Raw genomic sequence first — 23,709 nt, forward strand, 5'->3', positions numbered from 1 at the left:
AGGTGACGGTGGTTTTCCTCCCTGCATCCCCTTTGCCGGGTTGCTGCAATGCAGGAACCACTGCTGGCTGGGCTTTCTGCCTTTGGCTCGGAGGGGCTCAGAAGTTGAACATACCTGTGGCCCTTGGAAAATCCCTTATTTTGGTTGCTGATCCCTTATTTTTGAGGCTGCTGGTCCCTTATTTTCAAATCTGTAAGTTGACAGCTATGACCAGAAGGGATCTCCACCACCACCCCCTATGCAAACATTACGATTACAAAAAGTGGAGGGGGGGGTTATCTCTTTGTCTTATAAGGAATCGAAACGCTGTTCGCTTCCACAACTCCAGAAAGCAGGGGAAAAGGGGACCTTGAAACCTTCCCAGTGAAAGTTTAAACCTGCCTTTTGGTTCTTGTGTAAACGTTTGAGATTGACCTTTTCCCAAAAAAAAGAAAAAGTATTTTTTATCAAATTGTCTTGATCTTCTGTATGCTTTTAAAATCATTTTGCTTTGCTCTGGGCTAGGATTGGGTGACATTTGTTATGTCTCACAGGCTGGCTTTGCCCACTGGCAAATTTTCTGGTTATTACATATGAGTTTGGAAGAGAAAGCTGACCTCCAAAATTACCTGTTGCTAAATGACTGATGAAGAAAAAGCAGAACAGGAGACTAAAGAGTGCCTAATAGAGAAGTTTATATTTTCTGGGTATCTGGATTATGTCTTCTGGCAAATATATACAAGTCCTTCACTTAGAAACCTCCATGGGCAGAAGTGCAATAGTTGAATGACAAATGATTCTATCGCTTTGGGCAGTCACTATAAAATTCTTTATATTCACTACCAATAAACCAGCTAACTTATTCCTTCATATTTTTTAGTAAAAGCCTTTCCCATAAGTAGAAACAGGTTGGCTGAAAGTGCAATCCTAACCACATCTACTCAGAAGTAAGGCCTACTACAGCATAAAGATTGCAACCTTAATACAGTGGAACCTCATGTTACAGACACTTTAGGTTACAGACGCTTCAGGTTACAGACTCCGCTAACCAAAAATAGTACATCGGATTAAGAACTTTGCTTAAGGATGAGAACAGAAATTGTGCGGTGGCGGCGGGAGGCCCCATTAGCTAAAGTGGTGCTTCAGGTTAAGAACAGTTTCAGGTTAAGAACAGACCTCCCAAATGAATTAAGTTCTTAACCCGAGGTACCACTGTATAGGAGCTCGGCTTTAAGACTAGACAATGTTTACTGTGACATGAACCCAGGCTAGAAAATGTGACAGCAGAGAACCCCTTCTGAAGGAACACTTTCCCCAGTTTTATTAGGTGCCAATCAGAGGCACCAGGTTCCACACAACAGGAGGGCTGGCTTGTCACATGCATGTGATGTTGCATGTGGGACATCACACAAGTTGGGAGGATGCTGTGAGGCCTGGGGAGACCCTCCACCACCACAGGTAAGTCTGGTAGGGTCTTCTGCTGCTGCAGGGAGGCCCAGCAGGGCCAAGTCCCTCAAGATTGGGGCAGGGGCTCAGCCTGACAATGCATATTGGGGGGGGGGGATTGGCATGTACAGTGGTGCCTCTGGTTAAGAACTTAATTCGTTGTGGAGGTCCGTTCTTAACCTGAAACTGTTCTTAACCTGAAGCACCACTTTAGCTAATGGGGCCTCCCGCTGCTGCTGGCCCACCGCCACACGATTTCTGTTCCCATCCTGAAGTAAAGTTTTTAACCCAAGGTACTATTTCTGGGTTAGCGGAGTCTGTAACCTGAAGCGTCTGTAACTCGAGGTACCACTGTATCTGCAAAACAGCAGTGCTTATTAAGTCTCCACAATATCTTTGCAAGGGAGGAGGGTGGGAAGAAAACTGAAACTTGACCCCATCTCCATAATCTCTTAGTAGCTCTAGGGAGCACCAGCCCCAACTAGGAGCAGCTCTTTCTTTGTGGTGCCATCCCATACAGCTGTCCTGTGTGCAAGAACACCAGCACCACATGGGTAGGGTCACTTGTGTAGGTCGTTTCCACCTTGTCATTACCTCTTTGATTGGTCCACCCTGCATAATTCCAGTACTCACTGTCATGTAGGAATGCATTGCATGGAGATGCCCCAGCTGCTGTGGTTGGGTGAGATGGGGGCCTGGTGTCAGAGACTAGGCAGAGGAGGAAGGGGAAGACCACCTCCCCAGCCTGACCCTTCCAGAGAAGAAGAAGACAGTTCAGAATTACAGTAGGGGGTTGAGGGAGATCACAGCTCAGAGGCAGATGAGGGGGAAGATGGGAAATAATGGGAGAGAAGGAAGAAGAAGCACCAGAGAGGGGACAGCTGATGGATTCATTGTCTTTAGAAAGCATTTCAGATCCCCCTTCTCCCAGAACCTGGTGAGCATTGAAAGTAGGAGAGCAGAGATCTCAGAGGCAAAGGACACATCTCAGCACCCATAGTGATGATGTATAATGGGAGTGAGGGAGGGGGTGGAGACTCACTTGGAGCAACGCCGTTATTCTGAGAGGCCACATTCCCGAGCCTCTCTCTGTAAATATTGAATAAAAGCAGATGGTAAGTGTTAGTTTCTGTTTGCCACTGTGCAGCTGCTTAGAGTCACAAGACTCTGTTTACATTCCAGAGATTCCAGGCTGTTGGAAGTCTCATGGGAGACGGATGTGACGTACTGGTTTCCTGTTCCTTTGTTTGTTTCAGTTGCTCTCTGCTCTCACAGAGAGAGGATGTATTTTCTGTCTGCGTAGTAAGAAATAAAGCATAGCGATGTAGCCATAAATCTCATCACTTCCGCGTGCTGCTTTGGTTCTCTGCTGAATGGGGGATGTGCCTAGAGCCTTATCAGCTTATGGAGCTCAGGTTGTCAATCACAGCAGAGGCGATTCCAGAGGAGTCGGCCAGAGGAGGATGAGCTTTATCAGCTTGGCCGAGCGCAGGTTCCGACAGTAAGGACTTTCCCTTGTCTTGTCCATTCCTGGCAACCTGCCGTGAGGGTTGGCTCCTCTGCTGCCTGACACCTGGTTGCCTTGCGACACACATACCTTTGAGAAAATCTGCTAGTCTACCGACAAAAGAAGAATGGCAGATGAAATTAATGGACTATGCAGAATTAGATAAATCAACAGGAAGGATTTGAAACCTGCAGGACCAGAGATTCTTAGAAGATTGGATTAAATATATGAACTATTTGAAAAGCAATTGTAATGAACAGATTATGCTTGTAGGATTGCAAGATGTTCTGTAAGGACTATATGAAACATTGCAAGAAAGACTATGAGGAGAATTATTAGTTAATAATAATTAAGAGTACAGTGGTACCTCGGGTTACATACGCTTCAGGTTACATACGCTTCAGGTTATAGACTCCGCTAACCCAGAAATAGTGCCTCGGGTTAAGAACTTTGCTTCAGGATGTGAACAGAAATCATGCTCTGGCGGTGCAGCAGCAGTGGGAGGCCCCATTAGCTAAAGTGGTGCTTCAGGTTAAGAACAGTTTTAGGTTAAGAACGGACCTCCGGAACGAATTAAGTTCTTAACCTGAGGTACCACTTTAATAGAGAAATTAAGAAATGCAGAATAGGTGATAAAGAATGGAAAATCATCAGAGGTTGTTGACCGAAGTCTAAAATATTGTATAAGTAGTTATGTTAAATGATTGTTGGAAATGATATTTTAAAAAACCAATAAAAATGTATTTTTTAAAAAAGAGAGAAAATCTGCTAGTCATATCAAAAGAACTCCCCCTGAAGCGCCTTCAGGTGTGCACTGGGCAGAGGAGGAATGGTGGAGTCTGAACAGAATTCTCCAAATTCACTTTGAATGTCGACTGGTGGCAACTGTAATGTCACATCTTCTGGCCATTTCCAACTGATGCTGTCTCTCCATATCCTTGAACTTCAGCTCTCAAACTTGAACTATCTCTTAAACCTCTTACACCTCACCTACCATACTAGCCAAGCACAGTGCAGGAGTGGAATGGGTCTGTGTGTGTTGCAAAATAAAATATCACTTATCCTGCCTTTGTCTTAAGGTAAAGATAAAGGGACGCCTGACCATTAGGTCCAGTCGTGGCTGACTCTGGGGTTGCGGCGCTCATCTCGCTTTATTGGTCGAGGGAGCCAGCGTACAGCTTCTGGGTCATGTGGCCAGCATGACTAAGCCACTTCTGGCGAACCAGAGTAGCGCACGGAAACACCGTTTACCTTCCTGCCGGAGTGGTACCTATTTATCTACTTGCACTTGACATGCTTTTGAACTGCTAGGTTAGCAGGAGCAGGGACTGAGCAATAGGAGCTCACCCCGTAGTGGGGATTCAAACCGCTGATCTTCTGATCGGCAAGTCCTAGGCTCTGTGGTTTAACCCACAGCACTACCCGCATCCCTTGCCTTTGTCTTAGTTATCACATTTTTAATTACCATAACATTTTGACTTCTTAACTCTAAACATAATTGGATCGTGCAATAAAAACAATGTGTTTGGTTTTTGATGTTGTGATGTTGCTCCCCACTTGGCTGCTTCACTCTCAGAGAAAATACCTTGGAATGAATAATTACTAGGTGTCTGTTCCCTAATGAAGATGAATGTCACATCATATCACACAGTCCTCGTGTGATTCAGTGGCAGAGGCTAGCGTTCTTCTCTGTTTTGATTTACACAAGGCTTATCCAGGTAGGTATCGACCACAGCCCAATTAAACAGACATGTTGACTCATGAGTTAAACAGCCAGCTGCCGTTAAATTTAAGAAAAGATTAATATTTGGAAGTTCTAAGTTATATTTAATGTTTTAAGATTTGAGCTAAAAGATATTTAAAACTAGAGATATAACATTGGAAAATTAGACAATAAGAATAGAAACAAGGGGATAAATTTGCTGGACAAAGTTTTATAGACAAGAACGCAGGAGCGGGAGATGTGAGGGAGTCCAAAGAAGCTAAGAAAATTAAGTTAAGAGATGTGATATTGTCTTGTTTATTGGCATTGTAATTAAAATAAAACTGTTAATAAATATATTTAAAAAAAGAAATAAACAGCCAGCTGTCTTTGGTTTGCTACTCATCTGGTTAGCCCTCCACATAGTCAAGTCACGTGAATCACATCAGACAAATCACTACATTGAGTCTAGAACTAGATACAAGGTGAATCTTGGAGCCTGGGCACAGTGGCATAGCAGGGGTTGCCAGTGCCCGGGACTGTGTGGATGAGGTGGGAGGGAGGGAGTATGCATGTGCATTCAGCTGCGTCACCCAAGAGATTGCAGCCATAGAGACACAAAAGAAGAGTCATTCTGTTGTCTGGAGAGGTCACTTCCTGGTTCGCATGGAGATGCAGTTTTCAACAGAGCCATGTGACAGAAGCATGCAGCTGTATTGATGCAGTACTGGGTGTAGAAAATTTGCATCCCCAACCAGGGATTTATTTATTTTTTTAATTGCCACTGCTTTTAGTATGTGTTTAGTATTTTTATTTGCTGCCATTGCTCTGGCTGCTGGTAAGGCAATCTGGCTAGCAAACTGGTCCCAAGCTGTTAAGGCCTTTTCATCCTGTACTTGCTACCATCTGACTTGCAAAAAAGTCTTAATTTCTTAATTTCATTCCTTCATCATTACTCAAATGCAGGAGATCCCAGAAGGCAGAGCCCAACAAACAACAGAACTGTATTCATATTGACGCCTTTCCTCTCACTCTTGCCTGCACGATGCCAGAGTTGAGTCTGGTACGTGAAACAGAAAGGTGGGCTATTTGACCAACTATTTATTTAGATACCAATATGTATACAGGTGTAGGGACATGGGTGGCGCTGTGGGTTATACCACAGAGCCTAGGACTTGCCAATCAGAAGGTCGGTGGTTCAAATCCCCGTGACGGGGTGAGCTCCCGTTGCTCGGTCCCTGCTCCTGCCAACCTAGCAGTTCGAAAGCACGTCAAAATGCAAGTAGATAAATAGGTACCACTCTGGCGGGAAGGTAAACGGTGTTTCCATGCGCTGCTCTGGTTCGCCAAAAGCGGCTAAGTCATGCTGGCCACATGACTCGGAAGCTGTACACCGGCTCCTTCAGCCAATAAAGTGAGATGAGCGCCGCAACCCCAGAGTCGGCCACGACTGGACCTAATGGTCAGGGGTCCCTTTACCTTTACCTATATTATAAATCAGACTTCCTCAATCTTGGCCCTCCAGATGTTTTTGTTTTACCTATGTATACAGGTGTACCTTGGAAGTCGAACAGAATCCATTCTGGAAGTCTGTTCGACTTCCCAAATGTTCAACTTCCAAGGCGCAGCTTCCAATTGGCTGCAGGAGCATCCTGCAGCCAATCGGAAGCCGCAGAAGCTGTGCCGGACGTTCGGCTTCCGAAAATCATTCGAAAACTGGAACAATCACTTCCGGTTTTCGATCATTTGGCAGCCAAAATGGTCCAAGTTTACAGACGTTCAGCTTCCAAGGTTCCACTGTATTGTAAAGCTCAGCCTTTCTGGACCACGAGTCTGCTGCTCTGAAGTGGAAAGTCCAATTAGAGCGGGGATAGGCAACCTAAGACCCGGATGCGGCCCAATCGCCTTCTAAATCCGGCCTGTGGACGGTCTGGGAATCAGCGTGTTTTTATTTGTGTCCTTTTATTTAAAATGCATCTCTGGGTTATTTGTGGGCCCTGCCTGGTGTTTTTACATGAGCAGAATGTGTGCTTTTATTTAAAATTCATCTGTGGGGCATAGGAATTTGTTCATTCCCCCCCCCCCAAAAAAAATAGTCCGGCCCCCCCACATGGTCTGAGGGATGGTGGACCGGCCCATGGCTGAAAAAGGTTGCTGACCCCTGAATTAGAAGGAATGAAAGTACCTGTGTTTCTCATTCCCCCTTATCACTGCAAGCTACAGTATATGGGGGTCTCAGCCTTCTGAATATATGAGGGCAGACCTTCAGCTCAGACAATAAACTCTGCAGTTCAGCCTCTAAGCAGCAGAAGCAGCTGCTGCCCCAAAGGCTAAATGTTAACTTTGCACCATCATCTCTGAGAGCTGTCTGTTCATGAAAATATTGGCATAGGTTTGATTTGTTTGTATCCAATGCGCTTCTTACAAAAAAAAAAATTAAAACCCACAAATCTGCTCTCATTTTTCTCTTTTGTCACATCTTTCTGTTATATGAGCCAATGCAGACTTGAACATTTCAACTGTAACTTGATGGCAAAGTTATCGTCGCATATTTCTTAGGAGTCGATGTTGGCAACAAGAAGAAAGTCCGACGAAAGAGGAACGGCTGACGAAATTAATGGACTATGCAGAATTGGACAAAATGACAGGAAGGATTTGCCCAAGGATTAAGGCTTTCTGGGAAATGATCTATAATGAAATGAAAAAGGTATTTAAATATACCTTCCTGAAGAAACCAGAGGCCAATTGGTGCCAAAGAAGGATAGAACATTCTTTATGTATGCTACAACAGCAGCAAGAATACTCATCGCAAAGCATTGGAAGACACAAGATCTACCCACCTTGGAAGAATGGCAGATGAAGGTGATAGACTATATGGGACTGGCAGAAATGACTGGCAGAATCCGAGACCAGGGAAGAGAGACGGCGGAAAAAGATTGGAAGAAATTTAAGGACTATCTTAGGAAACATTGCAAAATTAAGGAATGCTAGAATGATGTTGGTTTAGAAATTAAGTGGTTTTCAGCTGTAATGATTAAGTAAAAAGAAAAGAAAGGTTAAAAATTAAATGAAAATTAAGGGAGAGGATTTGCTGAATTAATAATTAGAAATTGGAATACAGAAAGGGGAGGTATGAGGAGGTCGGGGAAGTAAATTATAAGAAAATAAGGGATTGAAATTATACTTGTTTTTGTTTGTGTTCTGTTTGTCTTTTATATAATTTTTGAAACTTCAATAAATATTTTATTTAAAAAAAGACAGGAAGGATTTGAAACCTGCAGGACCAGAGATTTACAGAAGATTGGAAGAAGTATATGAATTATTTGAAAAGCAACTGTAATCAACAAATTACGTTAGTAGGACTACTATAAGTTTTGTAAGGAGAACTATACAAAGTGTTACAAAGTAGAAAAAGATAGAGATATTGGTTATGAGTTTGAAATGTAATAGGGAAGATAAGAAATGCATACTAAGAGGTTAGATTGGAAAATTTTCAAACAGGATTGATGGAAGTCAAAAAAATTGAATAAGATGTAAAAGTATGTTTAATTGCTGTTGGAAATGATATGTTAAAAAACTAATAAAAAATTTATATATTTTTAAAAAGGAGTGGATGTTGGCTCTGTGTTTACCCCCAAATGATGAGGCAAGTCAGGGTGATTTGAGGAAGGTTCTCATTGTTCCAAGTCAGATTGTGCTATTAAGTGTTAACTATAGTAATTTAATTCGCTTGTGCCCCAAAAAGCTCACTTCACCCCCAGAAGCTCACTCTCGCGAGACAGACAGATGCCATCAAAGTAGGTTAGGCTAAGAGGCAACGATTGACCCAAGGTCACCCAAGTTAGGTCTGCCATATTTTGAAGAGCAAAAAAGAGGACACATTTGCCGACTTCTACTTTTAAGGTCCATATAGTTAAAGCTATGGTTTTCCCAGTAGTGGTGTATGGAAGTGAGAGCTGGATCATAAAGAAGGCTGATCGCCAAAGAATTGATGCTTTTGAATTCTGGTGCTGGAGGAGACTCTTGAGAGTCCCATGGACTGCAAGAAGATCAAACCTCTCCATTCTGAAGGAAATCAGCCCTGAGTGCTCACTGGAAGGACAGATCCTGAAGCTGAGGTTCCAATACTTTGGCCACCTCATGAGAAGAGAAGGCTCCCTGGAAAAGACCCTGATGTTGGGAAAGATGGAGGGCACAAGGAGAAGGGGACGACAGAGGACGAGATGGTTGGACAGTGTTCTCGAAGCTACCAGCATGAGTTTGACCAAACTGCGGGAGGCAGTGAAGGACAGGAGTGCCTGGCGTGCTCTGGTCCATGGGGTCACGAAGAGTCGGACACGACTAAACGACTAAACAACAACAACAGCTTTTAAAGAGAGATCGCTAGGATGACTCTCATTTTAAATATCCCTCCTACAGTATTCATAGGCTATAGAAGCTGTGATACATTGCTAGTAGCAATGTTCTTAACTTTCAGCAGCAAAATAATAATAATACATCTTGCTTCCTCACTTGCCACATGAAAGTATTTGGGCTCATGTTCATGAACGTAAGTGTGCACAGAACAATTTATTAAACTGTTTAACATGTACATATGGACTCTCCTTAAGGTCAGGGGGATGTTAAATTTTGCCGCTGCACCCCAAGACTCTTTCTCCAAGATCTTGCAGCTGAGACAGCATCCTTTTAGTTCAAGAGAAGGGATTTATACCGTATATAGCTAGTTTAAGATGCTTCTCCGTTGTGATTCTTTGCTACGGACTAGCTTAGCCGAGTGCCTTAGATCTGAGTGTAATGCACTAAAAAAAAAAATTATTGGGTTACTGTAAACAAAAAACAACCCACCCACCCCTGGACATTTTGCCAAATTTAAAAAATCCACCCGGGCATGAATTTTAATCCCGCAAAAGAGGACGTCTCCGGGGAAAAGAGGACATATGTCAACCAGAACTGAAAAAAGGATTTGTCCTAGAAAAAGAGGACCCAGGCAATCCTATCCCTAATCCTGACCTACCCTAGGGCTCAGCTATAGAGCTGCAAATAAAATGTGTTGCAAAGCGCAGTATACAAATGTGACACTAGAAGGCAACAGGGAGCTATGCAAAATTCAATGTGTTTTTCAAAACGTTTTTTTAAAAGGATTTTCACAGCGTTGTTTATGTGTGTGTAGATTTCACCCCAGGCAATCTCATGGTTGAGTGGGGATTTGAACCCTGGTCTTCTGGGTCCTAGGCTGGCACTCTAACCGCTACACCGCACTTGCCCTCCAGGTCATGCTGAGCTACTTAAGAGTGAAAGGAGGGGCTGGAAGGCTGCAGCGCATATGCAGGGATCTCCGCCTTAAGGAAAGGCCCATTTGACCACTGACATTTATTGACAGTTGGCTTCCAAGCAACAGCCAACTTGGCTGCTCAGCATGACCCTATATTTGTTTACCTAATCTTAATCACTATAATCTCTCGGATGCACACTTTTAAAGGTCCTTTAATGACACAGACAAGCGTATGCTTAGCTGTAGTGCAGAGAGTAAACCGCAGCCACAAAGAACCTGTTTGGAGACCTTAAGCCCTCTTTAAGGTCTGTAAAACAGTTTGGCGACACAGTTAGAGCAAGAGCTTTACTAGGAAAGAGCAAACAACTAAAAGCATTTTCCACAAGGCACACAATAAAACCCGTATGACTGCATTCGGTCAATAGCATTGAGATCCTTAACTCCTGAGTATCTGCAATTCTTTAGTGAGGCTAAGCTAATAAAGAAGCACGTAATTAACAAAGGCCACCCTGTCTCAAAGTCCCAGTGACTTCCTATTGAAGCAACCTTCTGGTTTTAATATTTTGCATGTATGCGTGAAATAATTTATTGCTGTTCTAAAGTCATTTCAACTGTTCGACATTTGCTGGTTTGCTGACGGAAACAGTAAAAAAATAATGATTCTTTCATTTGAACATTAGTTCTTAATTTTAACATTTCCTTATTTATTTATTTTTTAAAAGGGGATTTGATGCGGCAATAAACCTTAGGAACATTCCTAAGCGGATAAATATTATAAGCAGGTGAGAGGGTCGTCCCCCCCCCGGGGGGGAGGGTGTTGCACGATTTCCAAACTCTGGGCTTAAGGTGGCATCTCAATAAATAAATTCATGTAGCAGATTAGTCATTTCATCTCCGATCCCACAATTTTTGACAGGGCATAAGTTGCTGCCTCCTTACATCCCTGCTGTAGCCTGGCAGTGTTATTTAAGTGAAATGATTAGTTAATTGCCTTCATAATTGCCCTATGTGGCCTAGGGCCCTCGTACCTATGGGACCGCCTCTCCTGGTATGTCCCGCTCTCCAAGCCGCAAGGTGGTTAGACTGGTCTCAACTAGGGCCAGGGCCTTTTCAGTACTGGCCCCGACTTGGTGGAACGCTCTGTCACAAGAGACTAGGGCCCTGCGGAACTTGACATCTTTCTGCAGGGCCTGCAAGACAGAGCTGTTCCTCATGGCCTTTGGTTTGGACTCAGTCTGACCCTTACGTTTCCCTCCCCTTATGGTTTTGATTTATAGACTACTATTAAAATGAGGCTGCATTTGAAATTGTATTTTAACCTGTATTTTAATAAACTGGTTGTTTTTTTTTTGGGGGGGGGTTGTTCCCTCCCATTGTGTTTTATTGTAATTTTATTGGTGTTAGCTTCCCTTTGCCCAGCTCCGGCCAGGGAGGGTGGGGTATAAATACAAATTTGTTGTTGTTGTTGTTGGAAAAATAAGACCCTGTGTGCTGATATAGATAGATAGATGATAGATGATAGATAGATAGATAGATAGATAGATAGATGATATAGATGATAGATGATAGATAGATAGATAGATAGATAGATAGATAGATAGATAGATAGATGATAGATAGATAGATAGATAGATAGATAGATAGATAGATGATAGATAGATAGATAGATAGATAGATAGATAGATAGATGATAGATAGATAGATAGATAGATAGATAGATAGATAGATGATAGATAGATAGATAGAAGATAGATAGATAGATAGATGATAGATAGATAGATGATAGATAGATGATAGATATAGATAGATAGATATAGATGATAGATAGATAGATAGATAGATGATAGATAGATAGATAGATAGATAGATAGATAGATAGATAGATAGATGATAGATAGATAGATAGATAGATAGATAGATAGATAGATAGATAGATAGATGATAGATAGACAGACAGATATAGATATATGGTGACCAAGCTGCAGATCAGAACAGGCATCCCATGAAAAAGGAAGCAATTTGAGGGTATGGAGCTTTCCTTCCAAACCCCCCTTTTCACTCCCAAATTTTTGTGGGTAAAAATCTGGCACAGCCCTATTTCTAATCTTTTAACATCTCCTTTCTGCATTTTCACCCGAGAAAAGTGAAGAATACTTGCACAGCTGCCAAATATCCCACAAAACACATACCTCATATTTCATTCCATTTCCAAAAGTCAAACTCAATGGTGCATATAATCCCTTTTTGTCTTGCTGTTTTCATCGACTCGCAGATAGCTGCTGGAGGTGGGCGCATTTAAATGGCATATATCGGTCCTTTATCAGATGAAGTCAATTGAGTCGGCACTCTTCCAATATACAGTGTAGCTAACAACATTTTGTTTGTTTGTTGTTTTAAAGGATTTCTGGACCACCTTTCCAATTCCAGGGCTCAAAGCAACCAAAGGTTTATAGCAGGGATGGGGAAATTGTGGGGCTCTGGAAGTTGTTGGACTCCAACTCCCATCATCCCCGGCTGAGGATGATGGGAAATGGAGTCCAACAACGTCTGCAGGGCCACAGATTCCCCCATCCCTCGCTTACAGTATAAGCAAATTCTGAGGAACCAACAGGGGATGGAAGAGGCAGAAGCAGCAAAAGATTGACAAAGCGCAAATTGTGTGTATTTGGGCCTTACTTTAGTTGGGGAGGGGAGTGGATACTGAGGGGATGAAGGCAACAGAGATTTAGGATCAGAGTTTCCCTTCTCCTAGATGGGCAACCTTCCCAGGTTGACCAGCTTCATCTGCCCCTCACTTCCCTCTACAACATGTGCGAAACCGCCTTCTTGAACGTTGGACCCACTATTGACCTTGTCTGTTCCATCCACCAGAGCCTGTTTTCACATGGAAGGGAAGTCCCTAACAGACCGAGGGTTTGAGACCCAATAAAGACAATAGAAAAACCAATTATTATTTTTTTTCATTAAAAAAATAGCAAAACTGTAGATCAATAAGGGAGTGTTAATAGAAATGTTGACTGCAGTTTAAAGCAGGGTGTATTCATCAAGATGTTGTTGGACTAATAAATGCTTTAATGGTGGCTCAAAACAGGGTTAGGGAGTCTGTAGTCAGACTCCAACTTCCATCAGCCCAAGACAGTATGGCCAATGGTCAGAGGTGATAAGAGCTGTAGTCTAGCAAAATCTGGGGTGGTCACGGGCAAACCAGCCCTTGTTTAAAGGGTTTTTTAACACTGAAAGAATAAAGAGATCTCTGGAGGCAACAAAACAACAGAATATAATCCAGTATTCTGCTCTGGTCAGACCTCACCTGGAGTACTGTGTCCAGTTCTGGGCACCACAGTTCAAGAAGGACGCTGACAAACTGGAACGTGTCCAGAGGAGGGCAACCAAAATGGTCAAAGGCCTGGAAACGATGCCTTATGAGGAACGGCTAAGGGAGCTGGACATGTTTAGCCTGGAGAAGAGGAGGTTAAGGGGTGATATGATAGCCATGTTCAAATATATAAAAGGATGTCACATAGACGAGGGAGAAAGGTTGTTTTCTGCTGCTCCAGAGAAGCGGACACGGAGCAATGGATCCAAACTACGAGAAAGAAGATTCCACCTAAACATTAGGAAGAACTTCCTGACAGTAAGAGCTGTTCGACAGTGGAATATGCTGCCAAGGAGTGTGGTGGAGTCTCCTTCTCTGGAGGTCTTTAAGCAGAGGCTTGACAACCATATGTCAGGAGTGCTCTGATGGTGTTTCCTGCTTGGCAGGGGGTTTGACTTGATGGCCCTTGTGGTCTCTTCCAACTCTATGATTCTATGATTCTAGGTGAATTTGGGGCAAGGGGTCCAAAGACCACCTTCCCAGTTGCCACTTCCACTTTGCCTGGGAAGGTGGAATTACCAAAGGAGGATGGGCTGCGTGGGGATTTAAAGACGAGCAGCAGATTTTTGAATAGTACTTGGAAATGGATCAGGAGCCAGGGCAGCTGTTTTAAAGCTAGTGAGATATTTCTCCTGTCCCCAGTCCCAGTTCATAGTTTGACTGATGTGCAGTATTTAAAGCAACTGTCGTTTACGAACAGTCTGGGGAGGCAGCTTCACGTGGAACACATTCCAGTAGTCCAAGAGATATGTTATCAAACACGGACAGCTGTGGCCAGACTATTTCTGTGTAGGAGAAGATGCAGCACAGGCTGAAGCTGGAGGAAGGTGTTTTGTGACGTGGAAGCCACTCAGGAGTCTACAAAGACAATGCCAGAGTGAATAGCATCCCCACATGGTGAACTTGAGCCTTTCACTAGAGTGCAAACCCGTTCAGAATGACCGCTCCCCACATTAAACGGGGGGCGCCCTTTGTGTGATCACGCACAGCCCCTGAACCCTATGCGGCTCCATTAGCACAGACTTGACTTCGCCTTCCCCAGGTGAGATACCTGAAGGTCTCCGCCTACCTCAGCCAGTTGCCCAATCCCGACTGTGCAAAACAAGGTGACCAGGCCAGGTAGGGGGAGGGACCACCTGCCCACAAAATAGGGGGAGGATCTTACCTGGGAATCGTCAGTTGGCTCCAGAGCTTCTCCCACCCTACCCACCCACAGTTAAGACTTCTTTTGAAGGTTAACCTTTTCTCCACAGGTACGCGGGCACTGCTATGTCAGGGTCGCTGTTGAAGGGCCAGAAAGGAATTCCCTTGCATTGGCAGGTTCCGCCTTTCCTGTAGCAAAACGTCACAACTTTGGCATTATCAGGCGTTGGGTGGAATCCTTTAGTCTATCTTCCCTGAATGGGGGGGCGTGCAGCGGTGACCCACGCCCCCTTCCTCTTTGCAGCAGCGATACCAGGGTTCCCTGTTAAAGGGGTTTTTGAGGGGAGGATTTGACCGTACGCCTAGAGGTCGTCATTGCTCTCCCCTGCGATGGCGGTGTAACGGGGGCGGGCTCTCTCTGCTTGAACATATGTTCTCCAGAGCCAGCCCACACCCACACACGCCCACACCCACACCCACACTGGATAACCCTGATGTTCCCCAGATCCCCTACAGGGGACTGGGAGGGATAAACGCCCAATGCCTGAGCCAAGGTCTACCCACATCTAAAACATAATAAAGTTGTGGCCAATTTTAATCCCATAGCACGTTCTCTTGAGTATTCCACATGGGGGGGGGCGCCCAGGGTTTGAGGGACTCCGCCTGTCCACGCAATGATCACCACCTCCCACGGCAGACCATCAACAGGATCTCCATATTTTATTGCATTTAATTTCAGTTGAGGGACCTTCATCTCATTCTTTATTGATTCCAGGCACTAATCCTGCACCCTCACAGCCTCACCTGTATCAGTATCAAACTTTATTTCGGTCAGAGACCAGTGTTGCCTGGCTCCGATGAGAAGGAGAGGTAGAGCTGGGGGAGTCATTGGCGTACTGATGACACACCACCACAGATCCTCAGGTGGCCTCACTCAGCAGCTTCATATAGATCTTAAATAATATGGAGGTCAAAAAACAAGCTCAAGGAAACACCGCAGTATAGCTGCCATGAAGAAGAGCAATAGTCTCCCAGCACCACCTTCTGGAAATGCCCAGCTCAGACATTGCAAAGTCCCCTTCATTCTTATTTTTATACATTTTAACATGTGTTTGCTGTTGACCCAGCATGGAAACAAATGTTCCTTTCCTCACAAATCTTGCCGGAAATAAGGCTCTGTGTGTCTGACTGCATTTTTACCAGGCTCATTTTCAATTAAATTTAAATTTCCATTGCAGAGTCTGAAACAGCCATAATAATAATAATAATAATAATAATAATAATAATAATAATAATAATAAAATAATACTGGGGGTGGGGGAGAGATCTGCTGCTTTTCCTGAAACCATTCTAAGCCATTCCTGAAACCATTCTTTTTCTCTCTCTATTGCCTCCTATTGGACATTGGAAAATAAACACAGGGCATTACTCCTGAATATTGTAGAAGTGTTGATTTAAATCGTATGGCTTGACATTTGTCATGGGGCGTTGGGAGTCCGCTCCAAAACTCAATTAAGTGGGAGCGGGAGACGTGAGGAAGTCTAAGGATGTTATGAAATTTTGTAAAAACAAAGCAACACTGTTTATTATTATTGTATTTCTTTTCTAAAAACTCCAATAAATATCTATTAAAAAAAAACACCTCAATTAAGGTAAAATGTCTGGATTTGAATGGATCAAATCTCGTTGACTTCATTGTGGGAATAAATGTGAGGAAACAGGAAGTGTGAGCGAACTTTGTCTTCCTCATTCCAAAGCAGGGTCCAGCTCTGCAGTGCAGTGAGGCCAGGTGAAGTCCAGCCAGAGTGTTTGATAAGGTAAGGCAAGGTTCAGGCTTGAAATGAGACATAGCTCACGCAATGCTCTGGGAGGACACAGAGCTCTGAAGGTGCCCATCTAGGAATAAGCTGGAACTGAGCTTGTAGAGAAAACCAGCAACTTACAGGCATTAAACCTGTGTACATTCAGCTTTCTGCACTTGGGATGATGATGATGTTGATGATGGTGGTGGTGATGATGATGGTGATGATGATGGAAATGGGCCTGGTGTCCAGGAGGAAAGACTTTGGCCATTCCACCAGCCATTGCACCTAATGTGTTTTGGCTATATGCTATTTTGGCTCTGGCACAATCTCCAAAACTTAACATATTCTTCGCTCCATAAGACACACTTTTTTCTTCCTAAAAAGTAAGGGGAAATGTCTGTGCATCTTATGGAGTGAATGCATGGTCCCTGGATCCAAATTGCCCAGGGGCAAAAAGCAGATCATGCTTCTTTTTTTCTTTTTCTTTTTTGAAAGAGGGAAGTGGGTGTTGAAACAAAGCCACTTATCATTTGCCGATCGGGGAGAGAGATAAGGGATGCTAGAGATAAAGGAGGCTGCCTGGGAGGGGGGAGGTAAAGACAGCAGACTTGCAAAGGAGGGAAACAGGAAGACTAAAGCAATAAGGAGAGAAATTAGAAGAAAAGGAGGAGCAAAAAACTGTTCCAGTTAAGGAAAAGACACTAAGGCAAACAAGAGGGAAGGGAGTGTTGAAAGGAAACAGCTGATCGGTGGGATCAGATGAGAGATAAAGGATGCTAGCGGAGGCTACCTGGGAGGGGGGAGGTAAAAGCCCATGGATCCTCAGGATTTTTACATTAAAGGTAAAGGTACCCCTGCCCGTACGGGCCAGTCATGTCCGACTCTAGGGTTGTGCACCCATCTCACTTAAGAGGCCGGGGGCCAGTGCTTTCCGGAGACACTTCTGGGTCACGTGGCCAGCGTGACGAAGCTGCAACTGGCGAGCCAGCACCAGTGCCGCACACGGAAACGCCGTTTACCTTCCCGCTATAAAGCGGTACCTATTTATCTACTTGCATTTAGGGGTGCTTTCGAACTGCTAGGTGGGCAGGAGCTGGGACCGAACAACGGGAGCTCACCCCGCCGCGGGGATTCGAACCGCCGACCATATGATCGGCAAGTCCTAGGCACTGAGGCTTTACCCACAGCGCTACCCGCGTCCCAATTTTTACATTGGGTCACCCCAAATTCACTATCAGATCACATAGCATGTCCATGGCTATAGCCTGCACCAAAAAAATAATGCATCCACTGTTGGATGGTTGGACATGGTTGGACAGTGTTCTCGAAGCTACCAGCATGAATTTGATCAAACTGCGGGAGGCTGTGGAAGACAGGAGTGCCTGGCATGCTCTGTTCCATGGGGTCACGAAGAGTCGGACATGACTAAACGACTAAACAACAACATCTTGCAGCCCTCCCATTCGCCGACTCCTCGGACTTAGTGGATCAGCTCCCACCTCTTCTTTTTCTGAGAGTTCTTTCGAGCCTGTTTGTACTTCTGGTAAGCTTTGTGCTGTGTTCTAGCCTGCTCTCAGCTACTGCCTTATCTGCCAGCCCGTCAAGGTCAGGAAGAGCCGAAGTCTGCAGCTGTCGGCTCTCCCCTGCCTGACTAACACCAAAGCCTCTCTGTTCCTTGCTGCTTTCTGCAGTTGGCTGCAAACCTTTGCTTGGAGCTGGCTCATTCCTGACAGGTTAGCACCACCTGCACTGCAAGATGATGCTTGAATTAAAAGGGCTCCAGCCTTCGCTAGTAATCTTTTACTGTGATGGAATGGCAGAGCCCTGAGTTCTGAAACAAAGGACAGGAGCACCACATCCTCATGCTGGGAGGTCCCTGGTCCCACACGTTCCTATGACAGCAGCATTTCTGAGATTGGCGCTTTCTGTCCTTCCCCTTCAGGTGCTGAGTCCTCGCCTCCATCACCTGGTGAAGAGGAACCTTGACTCCCAGAGATTCAGAAATGTTCTCTGGCTTCCATCAGGAACCGACACAGCTTCTTATATATGAAACTTAAACTGTTTCTTTTAGAAAAGAGCACAGTTGAGGCCCAGAACCTCTAACTACTGTGAGGCACCTTAACAGCAATAACAGGAACAAGGGTTTTTAATTTCCACACTGACCCTGGGCAGCTGATGACCACTCTTGCAAATATTAACTCTCCACTAACCACGGGTACCTAACCACATCTCTCTAGTCACATAAATAAAAATGGCCCAAGATCTGCATGGCTTACCCACTGCAGGCCTAGCAAGCCTCCTGGGTGGGGTTTTTTTTGGGGGGTTGCTTCTTGCCTGGGGCTGCAAAGATTACAGGATGTCAAGCATTTGGGAAAACATGAGATGTGTCTGGACTGGGGCTACATCCTTACTGTGTCCTATGTCAGACCCTCCAAGTGTCCCTATTTTCCAGGGACAGCCCTGGATTTACAGAAGCCATCTCAATTTCTTATTTGATCCCAGAATGTCCCACTTTTCCTTAGAACGTCCCTATTTTCATCGGAGGAATAATAATAATGATAATTGATTGCCCCAGCCACTCTGGGCAGCTTTCAACATACCGTATTTTTCGCTCAATAAGACGCACCAGACCACAAGACGCACCTAGTTTTTGGAGGAGGAAAACAAGAAAAAAAATATTCTGAATCTCAGAAGCCAGAACAACAAGAGGGATCGCTGCTCAGTGAAAGTAGCAATCCCTCTTGCTGTTCTGGCTTCCGGGATAGCTGCGCAGCCTGCATTCGCTCCATAAGATGTACACACATTTCCCCTTACTTTTTAGGAGGGGAAAAGTGGGTCTTATAGAGCAAAAAATACGGATATACAAAAACATAACAAAACATTAAACGTTAAAAAAACTTCCCTATATAGGGTTTCGTAAGGTTTTATAGTTACTTATCTCCTTGGCTTGGGGGTCGCATAACTCCATACCCTCCAACATTTCTCTGATGAAAATAGGCACGTCCTAAGGAAAAGTGGGACATTCTGGGATCAAATCAGAAGCCAGGACAGCTTATGTAAATCCAGGACTATCCCTGGAAAATATGTGTATCTGAAGAAGTGTGCATGCACACGAAAGCTCATACCAAGAACTAACTTAGTTGGTCTTTAAGGTGCTACTGGAAGGAATTTTTTTTGTTCTGGAAAATAGGGACACTTGGAGGGTCGACAGGCTCATATGACCAAAAGTGGTCCTGGGAACATGTGAGAAGCTGTTTTTAGCAATGGAGCAACACATTGTGACTTCCTGGATATCACATGGTGATTAATTCAAAGTTCCCAGGCACTTTTTAAAGGTAACTCACATAGAGCACCTTGCAATAACCCAGTCATGATGTAGCTTAGGCATGCATGACTCTGGTCAGATCTGCCTTCTCCAGGAACAGATGCAACTGCTGTCAAAACTGAGCAAAGCCATTCCAACTATGACTATCACCAGGTTAATCCAGCCCTCATCCAAACACAAAAGTCTGTGGAATGGAACAGTGGCATAGCTGTCAATCATCCCTTATTTGGCGGGAAAGTCCCTTATCCCAGCGCCGTGTCCCGCTGCTGTCCCTTATTTATGATGTCCCTTAAATTTCCCACGTTTCAAAGGAAGCAGCTCCTCTCCCTCCCTCCCTGCCGGCCAGGGAGGAGGGAGGCTTCAACTGTGTTGCTTGGCTGCGTTGCTCACCCAATAAGGAGTCTAAGAATGACTGGGGAGTGGAGCTTGCATGCCTTGTGCCGATCAAATCGGCCGCGTTGCCTGGGGACTCGCCTTTGCTCAGCGCTTCCCAGCGGAGAGGTGACGGTGGTTTTCCTCACTGCATCCCCTTTGCCGGGTTGCTGTGCTGTGGGAACCACCGCTTGAGGCTTTGTTTGGCTGCTGGCTGGGCTTTCTGCCTTTGGCTCGGAGGGGCTCAGAAGTTGAACATACCTGTGCCCCTTGGAAAATCCCTTATTTTGGCTGCTGATCCCTTATTTTCGAGGCTGCTGGTCCCTTATTTTCAAATCTGTAAGTTGACAGCTATGAACAGTGGGCAAAAGGAAAACACAATGTGTGATACACAAGAGAAGGGATTTCTCTGAACTGTTAAAGCCTCACTGAAAAGATATGATCATAACATGTTCTACGGCTGAAAGACCCATTGAAAATGTTACTTTTGTGTTTGTTTGTTTTTAACTGCATTTATGCATTCCATACGGTTGTTATTCTCATGTAATTTCCATACCCATTCATATATAAAGTTTTGGAAGAGGTCTGAATGAAGAATGAGTACAATGAGAATATATGGAACAATGAATAAGACACTTCAACCAAGCAGTAAACAGCCAGGAAGAGGAAATGGAGGGTGTGGTAGCATGAGGCATAGCTAAGGTGACTACAAAAGATCTTGGAATTGACCCAGTTCTTGGTAAGTGCCATGATAATAGTAGACAAAGGAACTACCGCATTTTTCGCTCTATAAGACGCACCAGACCACAAGACGCACCTAGATTTTGGAGGAAGAAAACAAGAAAAAATACAGTGGTACCTCGGGTTAAGTAATTAATTCGTTCCGGAGGTCTGTTCTTAACCTGAAACTGTTCTTAACCTGAAGCACCACTTTAGCTAATGGGGCCTCCCGCTGCTGCCGTGCCACCAGAGCACAATTTCTGTTCTCATCCTGAAGCAAAGTTCTTAACCCGAAGCAATATTTCTTGGTTAGTGGAGTCTGTAACCTGAAGCGTATGTTACCTGAAGCATATGTAACCTGAGGTACCACTGTATTCTGAATCCCAGAAGCCAGAACAGCAAGAGGGATCACTGCACAGTGAAAGTAGCAATCCCTCTTGCTGTTCTGGCTTCCGGGATAGCTGCGTAGCCTGCATTCGCTTCCATAAGATGCACACACATTTCCCCTTACTTTTTAGGAGGGAAAAAGTGAGTCTTATACAGCAAAAAATACGGTATATTGCAGAGCATTGGGGGAGGGGGAATATGGTGATGAGTCAAAAAGCATCTCAGGTGCCTTTAAGCAGAAGTGTAGACGACCACAAAACATGGCTGCAACTTTTATAGATCAAATGCAATGTTTGCAGAAGCAAGAATCCATGTAACTGGCTCCCAAATAAGGATTCGGGAACTTGCATCCTACAGCCAAACATTTTTCAGCACTTAAAGCAAAAGGAAACCATAAAATCACGAAAAAGGAAGGTTAAAAAAAATCATTGCAGAATTAAAACCCTATCCTTAATGTATTTTGCCTGAAATAATTGATAGCCTGCTGTTAGCATATTGCTGAATTGCTGGTAAAATATCTAACTATGTAATACAGTGTAAGCCTGAGGGTAGAAAGGAGGGCCAATATGATATAATTTTCTTTTTTTTTACTCTTCCCAAATGCCATGACAGTACCTGCTTTACAACTTTGTAAAAACTGAAGAGCCATTCATCTATGTCTAAATGAAAATGACATTACATATTTTCTATGATTTATTAGTAAACTACTAAGTAGTAACATCAAGCTTTTAGGAAAAGATTAACAACATTATGCTGCAGTGACCTGTCATTTTCATTTAAGTAAAAGCTGTTGAAAATGCTCACTCTTTGCAGTGGAACATACAAATTCCCTTCCTAATGGATGTAGAAATGGCCTTAAATCCCTTTTGCACCATAGCATTAAAAACAAGTTATTTGTGTTTGTGTGTGTACTTCATACCCTGCCCTCGCTACACACACACAATCATGCTAGAGCAAACAAGGCTATCTGGGGATCTTCCTTTCATGGGTTTGCTTTCTTTATTTTCTGTTTGTGTCTAACCTTTTGAGGGGCCTTCAACAACATCTGTCGCCCCCTTTCCATTCTATTGCTTATATTCCCTTTCCTGGTCCTTTGGCCCATGAATTTCTTCCCTTGAATTTAGTGGTATGTGCTGTTTCTGTTTTACTTCTAATTGTAAATATTATATTAAAAAATGCACCTTTAAATAATAATAATTTTTATTTATATCCCGCCCTCCCCAGCCAAAGCCGGGCGCTCAGGGCGGCTAACAACAATCAAATAATCAAACAGTCAAATAATCACACATTCTAAAAATATTTCATTCTAAAAATTAATTAAAATCAAATTGATGGCAACCGATTAAGCAAAATTCTGTGCAGGTTGCCAGAGGAGGGAGTCAGGCTGCGCCCTGACCAAAGGCCTGGTGGAACAGCTCTGTCTTGCAGGCCCTGCGGAAAGATGTCAGGTCCCGCAGGGCCCTAGTCTCTTGTGACAGAGTGTTCCACCAGATTGGAGCCACAGCCGAGAAGGCCCTGGCTCTAGTTGAGGCCAGCCTAACCTCTCTGAGGCCTGGGACCTTGAGGATTTTATTATTTGCAGAAAATAAAAACGTTTTTCGGTTCATTTACATGGATGAGGATGACGTTAAAAATTCTATACACACTAGGCCACACTCCCACTAGGCCACACTCTGATTGTTTTTTATAATGTATTATTTTTGAAATGTCAATAAATATTCATTAAAAAAGAAAAGAAAAAGACGATGCACCAGGGGAGAGATAACTGACGGACTCAGTGTCTTTAGAAAGCATTCCAGACTCACCCCCTTTACCACTTCCAACCTTGGGAGGAGGTGGTGTTTCGGGCTTCATGCCCCCAACTCTCGCACGGAGGCTGGCTCCCAGCCCCGCGCCATCAGGGGAATCCTCTGCAACGTCATACCCCTGGCCAGCCAATCGGCTGGCTCAGGGGGTGTGGCTTGCCACATTTAAGGCAAGCGTGGCAGAGGAGCGTCCTCTTTTGCCCCCAATCAGCTGGGGAATTTCCCACCCACCCCCCATCCTTCAAGGTTTCTCCGTTGACCTTGCTATGGACTTTGGTTGGTCGCCGTTAAGGGGCCTGGTAGGAATTTTTCCACTTGGCAAATTGGCACCAGCCATTGGGTTTTTTCGCCTACCTCGTAGCAAATCGTCACAACTTCCTCGGTTTGGTGGTTAGGCATTGGTAGGGGTATTGTTATGTAGATGAATGGGAGGGAGGAGGAGCGCCATCACCTCCCCCAGATATTGAAGGGTAGTCTGGTAAAGGATTCCGGGGGGCGTGGCCCTGTCCAAAGCCTATGGAGGCCAGGGCCCAAGGCACGCCCCCAAGAGGTGACCCCGGGGGAGTGCCAAGTTGATGTGCATCGGCAGGGCTCCCCCTGCTGGTTTTAACCCTTCCCAGCCTTCAGGCAGACAGACTGAAGCTGGATAGTCGATTAGGACCAATGCCTAAGCCAATACCGCTCATCACCTGTAACCAATAAAGTTGTGGCCGATTTTAGCCCATTAACCTAAAGAATGGTGTCTTGTGTCTTTATTTCTACTGGTGGGAGGCGGGAACTCACCACGCAACCTGGGGGGCCTTGAAAGTAGGAGAGCAAAGAGCTCAAAGGCAAAAGGCCCGTCCCAGCACCCGTAGCGATGACTCATGA

General features: G+C 44.4%; 1 long non-coding RNA gene across 1 annotated transcript in view; it reads left to right on the forward strand.

The window, feature by feature from the left end:
- Positions 1-1,080: 1,080 nt before the first annotated feature.
- LOC309363472 overlaps positions 1,081-23,709 on the forward strand; it is a 171,976-nt gene continuing 149,347 nt past the window's right edge. The window contains exon 1 of the long non-coding RNA XR_014165360.1: positions 1,081-1,185. This is a non-coding gene — a long non-coding RNA (uncharacterized lncRNA). The remainder of the gene's footprint in view (positions 1,186-23,709) is intronic.

The sequence above is a fragment of the Podarcis melisellensis genome (genome assembly GCF_964234715.1).
Source record: "Podarcis melisellensis genome assembly, chromosome: 1".
NCBI lineage: Eukaryota > Metazoa > Chordata > Lepidosauria > Squamata > Lacertidae > Podarcis > Podarcis melisellensis.